General features: G+C 44.1%; 1 pseudogene; it reads left to right on the forward strand.

The window, feature by feature from the left end:
• The first annotated feature begins 4,928 nt into the window (after positions 1 to 4,928).
• LOC124719131 lies at positions 4,929 to 5,046 on the forward strand (annotated as a pseudogene).
• The last annotated feature ends 8,145 nt before the right edge of the window (positions 5,047 to 13,191 follow it).

The following is a 13,191-nucleotide window of genomic DNA, read 5'->3' on the forward strand; positions in this document are numbered from 1 at the left end:
TTATACGGAGATTCTGAACAAATATACGGTGTCATTCTTTCAGTAAGCGCAACTTTAAGATTTCTCCACATTTGTGTTACAGTCTCTCACCAGTTAAGCATATCTGTATGTGTTCACATCGCCCTTCTTTGTATAAGGTAAAGGGTACATTCGTGATAAATTTACACTTACAATTTTTTCCACCCTCTAACATGGAAACATTTCATCCAGTTAAAAACATCATATGAACAAGATGAACTACAAATAGAAATGTAACAATCGTTATGTTACAATTAAAGATGGAGTTTTATAAGATGGTCAAGTATTACAGGCACTGGTAGGTAATTTCGTGTTAGATGTAAGATAATTCCGTGATGATTATTAGAGCGCAGCTACGCCAACAATAACCGCCAACAATGATGTTTCAAGGAATTCCAAAACGAAGTCTCACGTTTATACAGCTAAATCGACATCTATACTGTGCAAATAACTGTGAGGTGCGTGGTAGAGGATACGACCCATTGTACCAGTTACTACGGTTTCTGCCCGTTACATTCACGTATGTAACGATTATTTGAATGCCTTTTGTCCGTGCAGCAAAAAAATGGTTCAAATTGCTCTGAGCAGTATGGGACTTAACTTCTGAGGTCATCAGTCCCCTATAACTTCGAACTACTTAAACCTAACTAACCTAAGGACATCACACACATCCATGGCCGAGGCAGAATTCGAGCCTGCGACCGTAGCGGTCGCGCGGCTCCAGACTGTAGCGCCTAGAACCGCTCGGTCACTCCAGTCGGCCGTGCAGTAATTATTCTAATCTTATCCTCACGATCCCTAAGTGAGAGATACGTAAGAGATTTTAGTATATTCCTAGAGTCATCGCTGGAAGCCGGTTCTTGAAACTTTGTTCATGACTTTCTCGGGATGGTTCATGTCTGTCTTCACGGGTCTTCCAGTTCAGTTCCTTCAGTATCTCTGTGACTCTCTCCCATCGGTTAAACAAACTAGTGACCATTCGTGCTGCCCTTCTCTGTACACGTTCAACATCCCGGTCCTATCTGGTACGGATCCCACACATTGTAGCAATAGTCTAGGTTCGGTCGAACGAGTCATTTGTAAGCAATCTCCTTTGTAGACTGCTTACACTTCCCCAGTATTCTAGCAATAGACCGAAGTCTACCACCTGCTTTACCCACGACTGAGCCTCTCTGATCCTTCCATTTAATATCCCTACAAAGCGTTACACCCAGGTATTATAGTTGGCCGATCCCAGCAGTGACTCAGAGTGATATTATTGTCATAGCATCCTATATTTTTTCTTGTTGTGAAGTGCACAGTTTTGCATTTCTCAACATTCAAAGATAATTGCCAATCTGTGCCCCACCTACCTTTCCAGAACGTGTGGTCGCAGTGAGTTAACGAAGAAATATCACGTAATTATCTGTCGTGGAAATACCACCTGTTATCGTACACTTCATTGTCTCTTACAACTGTATTGGTGTACTTTTTTCTTTACATCATTTTACTTCCTTGCTAACATTCTGTTGTTACTGTCTGAACAATCTAAGTTGACACTCAGTGCAGTGGCGGACAGGAGCGATCATAAATGCAAAACCTCTTACGGTTGCTCCCATCAGCCACCGCGCCTAATGTCAGCTTAGTTTGCGCGAACATTACGTAACTTTATTTTTAAAAAAAAAGGCTCTGAGCAGTATGAGACTTACTATCTGAGGTCATAAGTCCGCTAGAACTTCGAACTACTTAAACCTAACTAACCTAAGGACATCACACACATCCATGCCCGAGGCAGGATTCGAACCTACGACCGTAACGGTCGCGCGGTTCCAGACTGAAGCACCTAGAAGCGCTCGGCCACACCAGTCGACGTACCTTTATTTGGGAGGAAAAATTCCATTGACGCACTACCTAAGAAATCAGTACATGTACACAACACTGGACACCTGTAAAATACACTAACAGCGTCAGTTTCTGGTAACTATAACTGTAGTATTGCATGTCGTTGATTGCGGGCCGAAGTGGCCGAGCGGTTCTAGGCGCTTCAGTCTGGAACAGCGCGACCGCTACGGTCGCAGGTTCGAATCCTGCCCCGGGCATGGATGTGTGTGATGTCTTTAGGTTAGTTAGGTTTAAGTAGTTCGAAATTCTAGAGGAGTGCTGACCTGAGATGGTAAGTCCTATAGTGCTCAGAGCCATTTGAACCATTTTTGAACCATGTCGTTAATTACTTCCAAAATATATCATCTTTTTACGTAACTACACGTTTTCTTTCGTCTAATCCAAAAAAGCAAAACGAGGATAATGGAATGTAGTCAAATTAAATCGGGTGATGCTGAGGGAATTAGATTAGGAAATGAGACACTTAAAGTAGTAAAGGAGTTTTGCTATTTAGGGAGTAAAATAACTGATGATGGTCGAAGTAGAGAGGATATAAAATGTAGACTGGCAATGGCAAGGAAATCGTTTCTGAAGAAGAGAAATTTGTTAACATCGAGTATAGATTTGTCAGGAAGTCGTTTCTGAAAGTATTTGTATGGAGTGCAGCCATGTATGGAAGTGAAACATGGACGATAACTAGTATGGACAAGAAGAGAATAGAAGCTTTCGAAATGTGGTGCTACAGAAGAATGCTGAAGATAAGGTGGGTAGATCACGTAACTAATGAGGAGGTATTGAATAGGATTGGGGAGAAGAGAAGTTTGTGCCACAACTTGACTAGAAGAAGGGATCGGTTGGTAGGACATGTTTTGAGGCATCAAGGGATCACAAATTTAGCATTGGAGGGCAGCGTGGAGGGTAAAAATCGTAGAGGGAGACCAAGAGATGAATGCACTAAGCAGATTCAGAAGGATGTAGGTTGCGGTAGGTACTGGGAGATGAAGAAGCTTGCACAGGATAGAGTAGCATGGAGAGCTGCATCACAACCAGTCTCAGGACTGAAGACCACAACAACAACAACAATCCAAATTGGGAATATTTGGGAGGGGAGTTGTCCTAGCATTCGCCTGATAAACAAGGGAAACCCATTCGGAAAACCTCGATCAGTACGGGGGGCTCAAACTGGGGAGAATCATGTCTAGTTAGTGCTCACAACCAAATGGGACATGATAACTGCTTTACTTAGTAGAAGTTGGTGTGTACTGTGTTCTCCCATGTTTTGTAATTTACCCAAATTTCCTCAGTGTAATACTCATGTTATTCATTGACTCGCATTCACTATCTGTCCTGATTTTATTGCTGTTGTTGTTGATAAAACTGTAATACAATGTACCTCTTTCTTTGTTTCAGGTGAGTCTGCAAGAATAGAACTCCTACTCAAGGATTTAGACCGAGGACCGGTAAAAAGTAAGTTTCATTGCACGCACAGTAGATATCTCAGTTGCCAAACAGAAACCATTAAAGTTTTAAAAATAACTGTAATTTCTGCTTTCTTCCTTGAAATCTAGTACTTCCGTGGACAAACCTAGGATAGGGAAATGAGCAGGGTTTTCGGACGATAGTTGGCTCTCCCAGAGGCCAAATTTCCTTTCAAAACATTTAGTTTTTCCACCATGTCAGAAATAAAATTATTTTCACTTTGGAAACTGACGTTCAGGCTGTTCATGTGAGACGCGGTGTCCACGAAAAATGCAATGTCTAATATCCAGCAAGGGTCTTCTAATTTTCGTTCACTCTTCCCCTTCTTTTGTAAGATATGTACCACGGCCAAATGTAAATAGAAAAAAATCTTTTCAGCATTTTTCTTCGACTGAGCCAGCGTCTTTCCGCGTAGTAAGGTAAGTCACCGTACTCTGCCGAAACTGGCGACCCTTACGTCCATGTATTTTTGGATAGTTCACAGTACAGACAACAATTTGCATGACATTTTCTAACGTAACTAATTCTGCACAAAGCGCCTCTCCATGTAGAGTGCAGTGAATCCATACAGCGTTCCTACTGTGTGCCCTAGCTTTTTGTGCATCAGTGCTGTGAATCCTCTCTGGTGGCCTCGCATTGCCGGTGCTCAGTCCGTGGTTACTGAGATCAATCGATTCCAGTCCACATACACAACCAATCTCTTGCTCGGTGTCTTGGAGTAAGCCTACACTTGTCACAGACCCTAACAAAGGCACTAAGTCCAAAACGTCCTCCGTTACATGCAAAGCGCTGTGCTGTATCTGTAACATCTGTTGCTTCATTCGACGCAACAGGGGAAGCACCGAAGTACTCAGCCTTATTTATTTACTGCCGGTCTGAACACTTTACGTCGTGTCACTGTTTAATGGGAAAGGCCGATTTCTTCAAACCTGCTTACCTTCATGCGGTACGAAGGTTTTACAGTATCAATGAGACAGTCTTTTGCAAACTCTCCTTCGGAGAATTGTTTCCTGGAACTTTCTATCATTAATGCAATTATGAAACTTGCTCGTAGTGAACACGTACTGTAATAGCCTTTCTAGAAAACTGAAAACAGTATTTTGTACGGTGAAACAGATACGAATGTAACACAACATACGAAGGGCTCAAGAGATTTCATTTGTTATGACTTAAATTAAAAACCTGTTGATGTGCCTCGTCCATTCAAGCGCGCTTAATTTGGGTTGCCGTTCTTCACTGCTCAGTACACCACAATCGACTTTGCGAAATGAGTTGTTGTGACTTCCAGTTCGTGAACTTGGGCTCAAGACCTATTATTCGGCGGCACCCTGTGAGTTTCCATCTACTGCTGTAAAGAAGAATTGCAGTTCCCAGACGTGCTGAAATAACTAAGAACACAAATCTCCCGTTTTTTTGGTTTTTTACAATAATCGCCATTTCTCAGTACGTCTCACGTAAGGCCACAGTCGTCAGAGAGAAGCAAGACATGGTGTGGTTTAGTCCACCTGGTATCGCGTAAGCAAAACAGTGGAGCCGTCGCCGCTCATTTGGTATATGTGTCTGGTCACAGACCCAACGGCCCTGCCGCAGTGGTAACACCGGTTCCCGTCAGATCACCGAAGATAAGCGCTGTCGGGCTGGGCTAGCACTTGGATGGGTGACCATCCGGTCTGCCGAGCGCTGTTGGCAAGAGGGGTGCACTCAGCCCTTGTGAGGCAAACTGAGGAGCTACTAGATTGAGAAGTAGCGGCTCCGGTCTCAGAAACGGACACACGGTCAGCAGAGTGGTGTGCTGGCCACATGCCCCTCCATATCCGCATCCGGCGCCGCCTGTGGGCTGATGACGACACGGCGTCCGGTCGGTACCACTGGGTCCGCCAGGGCCTGTGGACGGAGTTCACGTTTTTCGTCCGGTCACAGAGGTCACTGTTCCACTCTGTCCGCTGGCTGTGATGTGGGCACTTGTGCCGCACTCTCGCACTTTTGCACAGCGTGCAACATTTGGCTGCCCCTTTCCGAACCACTCTAGGGACTGACACTTTTGGAGCGTAGTAAAACTGCAGTTTTGGCTCTGGTAAACAGGGTCGAAACACTAGAGACTGTTCAAAACCATTGGACGAAAGCTGAACGTGAGCCGGAGCAGCAAAGGCCGTTAATGGTTTTTCCGTCCTCTTGTTTAGCACCTTCCTGAGGCACGATTGTGGGGGGCTGCAACATTAACATGTGCGTCAATAAAATGGCAAAGGCGCGTTATAAGACCTCTAGGCTTTTTCAACACTCCTTTTGCTGCCCATGCACCTTTGCTGAGCACGTTAGAAATGTACCTGTCAGGAACTTCGACACCGAGCTAGCCCCTCGACCGCTCTAGCGCCTGAGGGTTAGTCAACAGCTTCACCACTCTTTATTTCTGGTTTACCTGCCTCGCGGCGTTTTTCACAGTCGCGATTCAACCTGCAAATAAGTACAAATGTTGTAATCACATTTTCCTAGAGATGTACTGAGTCCCAGAAGCTGAAGTAATGAATTAAAATTTGTACCAAGGTCGGGAATTGAACCTGAGTCTCTTACTTACTAGGCAGAGATGCTATTCAATACACCACCCTGGCGCTGGGGCTTCCACAGCTGCACGTATTATCCTAGCGCGATGTCCTCCCTGACACAAACTCTAGTTCCGTTTCTTAAATCGTCATTATTGCCAAGGCTCTCTAATACTGGCCCAGCACCCTAGCTTTGCACATAATGGGGAAATCCAGGTTTACCTCAGGAATAAGTGATCTATTGATCTAGTGGAATTATATTTTCCTAGAGATCAGCTTCTATCCTTATCGAAGATAAAGTTGAGATTCAGTATGTCTATATGAAAATGTAATTTCATCAGATCAATACATCATCTGCAGATGAGGTACAGGCAGTATTTCCCCTTACGTACAAAGTTGGGGTGGTATTCCAATATTGGAGAGCCTCGGCAATACTGATGATTTAAGAAGGAAAAAATCAGGGTCAGGTGAAATGTGAACTGAAGCCAGGATATCGCATCTGGCTAGTAAGCAGGAGACCTGGCTTCAAGTCCCACCCTTGTCAAAATGTTTAATTTATTAGTTGAGCTTCAGTCCTTATCGAAATTCAAATGTGTTTAGCTCTCGAACGTGTCTGTTTAATTCTTGTGAATATAAGATTAAGGCATGTTTGACAGAGTTGGAGCTTTCACCGAGGGTGGTTTAATAGCTCTCACCCTTCCCACAGATATTTGTATAGTTCTTTTTTTCTTGGTGGATTTAACAATCAAAGTACCTAAACCTATGTTTTGGGCCCCTGAGGCACTACATAGATCTTCCTTGAGAAAGATGATATCTTTGAAGAATGTGTATGTGGACTATAGGTCATTAGAAACTTAGGTGAATTTTGAATTTCCATGCCATTCCCAATTTTGGTTAAAGTATGTGTGCGTCTGTATTTTCAAATATCACCGCTGTTTCAGCTTACATCATATGCGATGTGGATGCAGTAGTGCCACAAACATCGTACCAGTGATGGGAATCAAAACTATTATTCTTGACTTCACAATGGACGGTTAAATCAGCAGTATGTGTGTGGTGGCTTTGAACGCTGGGCTATCCCTGATGATGGTGGTGTGACTGCTGGGTAACTCATTGGTATTCTGCTGGGCACGTAAGCTGTGAGGCAGTAACAGTAACAGCAGCAGCAGTAGTAGTAGAGTAGCAGTAGCGGTGTCAGGGTCGTACTGGTGGCACGGTCCACTTCAACCGATGGTACGGCCCAACCTTGTGACACTCTGGCACGATGCTTATCGTCCTCACTGGCAGAAGTATGGGTGAGTCTGCTGCACTTGGCCTGATGCGACACTGTCGGAGTATGGGTGCTGCACAGAAGAGGTTCTGTCCAGTGTAATTAAAGATTAAAGTGCATTCCTATCCTAATACACGAGATGGTGGTAACCATACGAAGTGTACAGTTATAAACTTAGGACATGTCAACTCCAAACTTACGGTGACAATTACATGCACAGTATATAGGTTAAACTCAGTGGCAAGTGACCTCTTAGCATAACTGTAGCAACCATAGAAGTGGGGGTAAACCAAGGATTTTTGTAAAATTCTCACCAATGCAGAATTCTAAACAGACGCAAAATCTAGCAATCACGCAGCCTGTGCTCATATCTCCAGGCCCACCATCTTGTATTCTGACGTCATAGGCCTGTGGGAAGCCCAGGAAATCCCAGAACCACGCAGCCTGAGCTCAGAAGCACCGTCTGCCAGTTTGGATCGCCATTTTCGGTTGTGACATCAGAGACTCTGTGCCGGTATCCCCAAGAATCTGTGCCAGTATCCTAGGTCAGCCACCTTAAATGTTGAGGTCATAGACCTTGTCGTTGAATTAAAAAAAAAAGGAACAAAGCCCCAAATTTCCTTTTTGAATTTCTCACCAATTTGCACTTAGGACTTCAGTCCTACTATCTCAGTGACATAATAGGAGTGGGATGGAGGAGACTGTGTAGTGATACTGGTTTTGAGTCACGTTTTGAGTTTCTGAACAGTTTTTGAATTTCCCACCATTTTATACATTGGACAATTGACCTATGCAGATGGTTGTGTGTCACTTGGAAACAATTCGTGATGTCACTGACGATGTCATAGGGGAAGAGGGGGGAACGGTGGCGGTATCCTTTGTTCCAGAACACCCACAGCTCTACTACTGAGGACCCCCACTCACATCCCTCACTCACCCTCCTCTGACCCTCATGGATCTCACCTGTGGATACCACAATTTTGGCACAGTCCCTGTCAGCTGCAGTATTGGAATCTGTCGCTCCTATCACCTCCGGCAATGTTTGTTAACGTGAAAGTTGCCGAGTTGTACCATGGTTTGGAGTTGGCATGAAACCATATGGCCCCTTGTAAGTGGCTGGGGAAGTCAGTGCAATGGTTTGAGGAAGGCAACGGCGTACCACCTTCAGCAGAACCATATGCAATAAAGCACTGTGCTGTTCCCTTAGAACCAGTCATTGTGTCGGTGATGGCTTTACCTTACTTATTCCTGGAAGGACACTCACATCCCTGTGTGAATATTTTTGTAATCGTGCTCAGATAATCCTAAACGTGCTCTCCATATTACGACGGACGCGTTTTGTACACTGTAAGTGAATGCAGTGCCTAATTCGGTGTTATTCGTAAGTACCACGAGGACTTCAAATTAAAACGGCGTGAAAACTACATGACATACAGAAAAGTGATATATATCAATGTGTAGGGCAGCTCTTCAAGTTTCTAACTCACATTAGACGGACTCAACATGGACAGGGTTTGTGATGGAAAAACCCCCGTTAGTGCACGTAATTCGTTGATGCCGTCGACGAACTGCAGAGGATGGTGCGAAAGCACCCCACTTTGCAACTATTTTCACTGTGTTGCCTATCTGTAGGTGCAAACAACTTCGGAGCAGACGATTTATGTACATATTCTGACAAGAGATAAGCATTCGCTTTAAACTCGCCTTCAGGTCCTATGACGCCAGCTCCAACCTCGCCGTCTCCGTACGCTCGGAGATTCGACCCGCACGTCTCCGCCATTCCCCACTCAACGTAAATCTCGTCACTTGCTTCTGCTGTTGGGTTGCTCATACTGGAACAAGCCCAGTCCACGAATACAGGCTCGTATAGCACAGCAGGTCGTTGATGACAGTGGGAGCTGTTCGTGGTGCTGTTCTAATCGATCTTTCTAATGGAGGTGAGAGGGAGGAGGGCCTCCTTGGTTGCTTGAAAATGGTGTCTGCGACTGAAAACAAGTGCTGGGTTTCCTAGGAGTGTTCTGCCGAAGCAGCAAATTGTTACTCTTCTCTTAACCTGATTCATTCAAATCTAAACACATTGACACGTGTCGGACGAATTACCTCTTGATATACATATTAAGTCAAATAACTTCCTACACACGCTCTCAGCACCTCTTCTCTAGGTACTCTTCGTGGTACACGTCATCTAAAACTTTTACCGGAGACGGGTGTGCTTGCTATCACTTGTTGTGCTAGCCACTAAGTCACTGGTCCCTTGGCCTAAACATACACTCACTGATCTCTGACCTAACTAATCAACCACTAGCCCCTTGGCGTAATTCACTCAGTGGTTCATTAGCCAAATTTGCGGGAGACAAGTACCAATCAGCGTCTTCTCTCTACTATTAAGCGAAAAATGCTCAACCTGCTTGAGACAGAGAGGCTGACTCTGTTCAGCCCTGTGACAGTGAAAGCAGGAACATTACTTGCTACTTACCTGACAGTTGTTGTGTGCGCAGAGCATAGCCGTCTTCTCGTAACTGAAGTCTCTATAGGTCCAGCAGTAGCTGGTGCTACCCTTCACCGCTGTGGGGTCATGCCCTGATGTCACTACTCACTGGCGTATTGCTGGATACTCGTTGGCAACTGCTTAACTACCGGCTTCCCACTGCTAGGGGTTCCACTTTTATACATCACTCTGGAGGACGTTCCTACTTCACTAGTTTATATTTTGGTGCTTTGGGGAATATTCCGTCTCTCCAGACACATACCAACTCACTTATGTCTGACAGAGCTCCTGTCCGCAATATTTCTCATCCACTTAAAGATTCAGCACCTCAGTCTCCATGGCCCATCGTCTTTATACTTCTGCAGTGCTTCACTTTCTCTATACAGGCTTGTCCGTTTCCACGTCAGTAAGTGTGCGAGGTGCCGGGGCTAGCAATGTATTTAACACTAAATTCTAGAATCTACATATGTAAATGATGCTCTAAACCCCCCCCCCCTATTCTAACTCCGACTTTTGCTGTTGCACATGGATTAAAAAATATACGCGAACTGACTCTAATCAACCCTGCCAATGGAGTAGAAGAGAGTTTGGCACCTGCAATAATTTAATTTGATAAATAAGTTAAATAGAGGAAGGTTTCATTAACGTAGTGAGAAATGATGGGTTGCTCTACCGATTAACAGAATGAAAGTTCTGTCCAAAATAACAATATGATTTATTGAGACTAAACACAAAATAATAAACAAAAACGCATGAAACATTTATAATATATCAAATTGGCTCAAATTGGATACTCAATCAAACGCTGTGAAGGTGAAGTTGTCCCTAAACTAGATTGTGAGGTTTATGACGAAGTGGTATGTGGAGCCAATTCCTTGCCACTCAAATCTTAAGAGACACACAGCCAACCCAACATTAATTGCTGCTACTCAAGACAGAACAAAGTGATAAAAAGACGAACAGGCGCGCTCTGCTGAGCTCTGATTATCACCTAGGAAAATCCCTGTCTGCCGGTGCTGCGGACTCTGGGCGTGTCTTTTGACAATGTCGGCGTCTGCAAAGCATTCACTCGACTTCCTCACACCCATCGGCTTAACCCTTTCCAGATCAGCAGAGCCCGCCTGTCACCGGACCACCCGGGTGACGAGAGACGCTGCGTGAAGTCCGCGTGGGAAGGAATAGCGACTTTTCACCGCATGCAATTAGAGACGAAAATCGTAAGATACAAATATGAGAAGGGGCTCATGCCACCTCTCAAGTGGCGCACATGATCGCACCTTCTCCAACGTTCCAACTAAATCTTCAAAAACCTAATACTGTCTCTCATCCGAATTAGGTTAGTAATTAAAATATTCTGCAGTCACGAAGGTGTACTAGTGGAATATATCAGCTCAGAACGGAGAGCGAGTACATGAGTCCACAAGTATCGAGGGGCCCCGCGAGCATGCAGAAGTGCCGCAACACGACGTGGCATGGACTCAACCAATGACTGAAGTACTGCTGGAGAAAATTTACGCCATGAATCCTGCACTTCTGTCCATAAATCTGGAAGAGTACAAGGGGGCGGAGATATCTTCTGAACAGTACGTTGCAAGGCGCACTAGACAGGCTCAATAACGTTAATGTTTGGGGAGTTTTGGGGCAAGCGGAAATGTTTAACCTCAGAAGAGTGTTCCTGCAGCCGCCGTGTAGCAATTCTGGATGTGTGGGGGTGTCGCATTGTTCTGATGGAACTGCCCAAGTCCGTCGCAATGTACAATGAACATGAATAGATGCAGGTGATCAGACAGGATGCTTACGTACGTGTCACCTGTCAGAGACGTATCTAGACGTATCAGAGGTCCCATATCATTCCAACTGCACACATCCCACACCACTACAGACCCTCCACCAGCTTGAACAGTCCCACTGCTGAGTTGCAGGCTCCATGCATTCATTTTATTTATTTATTTATTGTTCCGTGGGACCAAATTAAGAAGTCTCCATGGTCATGGAACGAGTCAATACATGAAATTATAACACGATAGTAGAAACAGATAAAATGAAATATAAAAAAAAAAAATTCAGGGGACAAGTCGTAAGTTTAAATAAAGAAAATCAACAATGTAACACTGGAATTTGCTTAATTTTTTAGCTCTTCCAAGAGCTCCTCGACAGAATAGAAGGAGTGAGCCATGAGGAAACTCTTCAGTTTACACTTAAAAGAGTTTGGGCTACTGCTAAGATTTTTGAGTTCTTGTGGTAGCTTATTGAAAATGGATGCAGCAGAATACTGCACTCCTTTCTGCACAAGAGTCAAGGAAGTGCATTCCACATGCAGATTTGATTTCTACCTAGTATTAACTGAGTGAAAGCTGCTAACCCTTGGGAATAAGCTAATATTGCTAACAACAAACGACATTAAAGAAAATATATACTGTGTCAGAATTCCCAGTCTATAGGATAGGGGTCGACAAGATGTTCTCGAACTTACACCACATATAGTTCGAACAGCCCGTTTTTGAGCCAAAAGTACCCTTTTTGAATCAGAAGAATTACCCCAAAAAATAATACCATACCACATAACCGTATGAAAATATGCGAAGTAGACTGCTTTTCGTGTTGAACTGTCACTTATTTCAGATACTGTTCTAATGGTAAATAAAGCAGCATGTAGTTTCTGAACAAGTTCCTGGACATGAGCTTTCCACAACAGCTTACTATCTCATTCCATGTAGGCTTTCACGGCCGGCGTCCTTATCAGTAAACTCTTCCGGGCTAAGTTGCCGTGGTCGATCTGTAGAACTTCTTCTCCCTGACGTTTCGTTCTCAACTGCGGAGAACATCTTCCGAGGTGAGTCGACGACTCACCTCGGAAGATGTTCTCCGCAGTTGAGAACGAAACGTCAGGGAGAAGAAGTTCTACAGATCGACCACGGCAACTTAGCCCGGAAGAGTTTACTGATAAGCTTACTATCTATCCGAACGCCTAGGAACTTGAACTGTTCCGTCTCGCTTATAATATGCCCATTCTGTCTGATCAAAATATCGTTCTTGTTGAATTGTGAGTTAGAAACTGTAAAAACTGAGTCTTACTGTGATTTAGCATCAAATTATTTTCCACAAGCCATGAACTTATTTCATGAACTACATTATTTGATACTTTTCAATATTACACACAAGATCCTTCACTACCAAGCTGGTGTCATCAGCAAACAGAAATATTTTTGAATCACCTGTAATACTAGAAGGCATATAATTTATATAAATAAGAAACAGCAGTGGCCCCAGCACCGACCCTTGGGGAACGCCCCACTTAACAGGGCCCCATTGGTTCTGAACATCACTACCACTCTCAATATTGCGGAGAATTACCTTCTGCTTTCTGTTCTTAAAGTAAGAGGTGAACCAATTGTAAGCTACTCCCCTTACTCCATAATGGTCCAACTTCTGCAGTAATATTTTGTGGTCAACACAGTCAAAAGCCTTCGTTAAATCAAAAAAAAAAAAAAAAAAACCTAGCGTTCGCAACCTTTTATTTAATCCGTCCAAAACCTCAC

Source organism: Schistocerca piceifrons, chromosome 10, assembly GCF_021461385.2.
Source record: "Schistocerca piceifrons isolate TAMUIC-IGC-003096 chromosome 10, iqSchPice1.1, whole genome shotgun sequence".
Lineage (NCBI taxonomy): Eukaryota > Metazoa > Arthropoda > Insecta > Orthoptera > Acrididae > Schistocerca > Schistocerca piceifrons.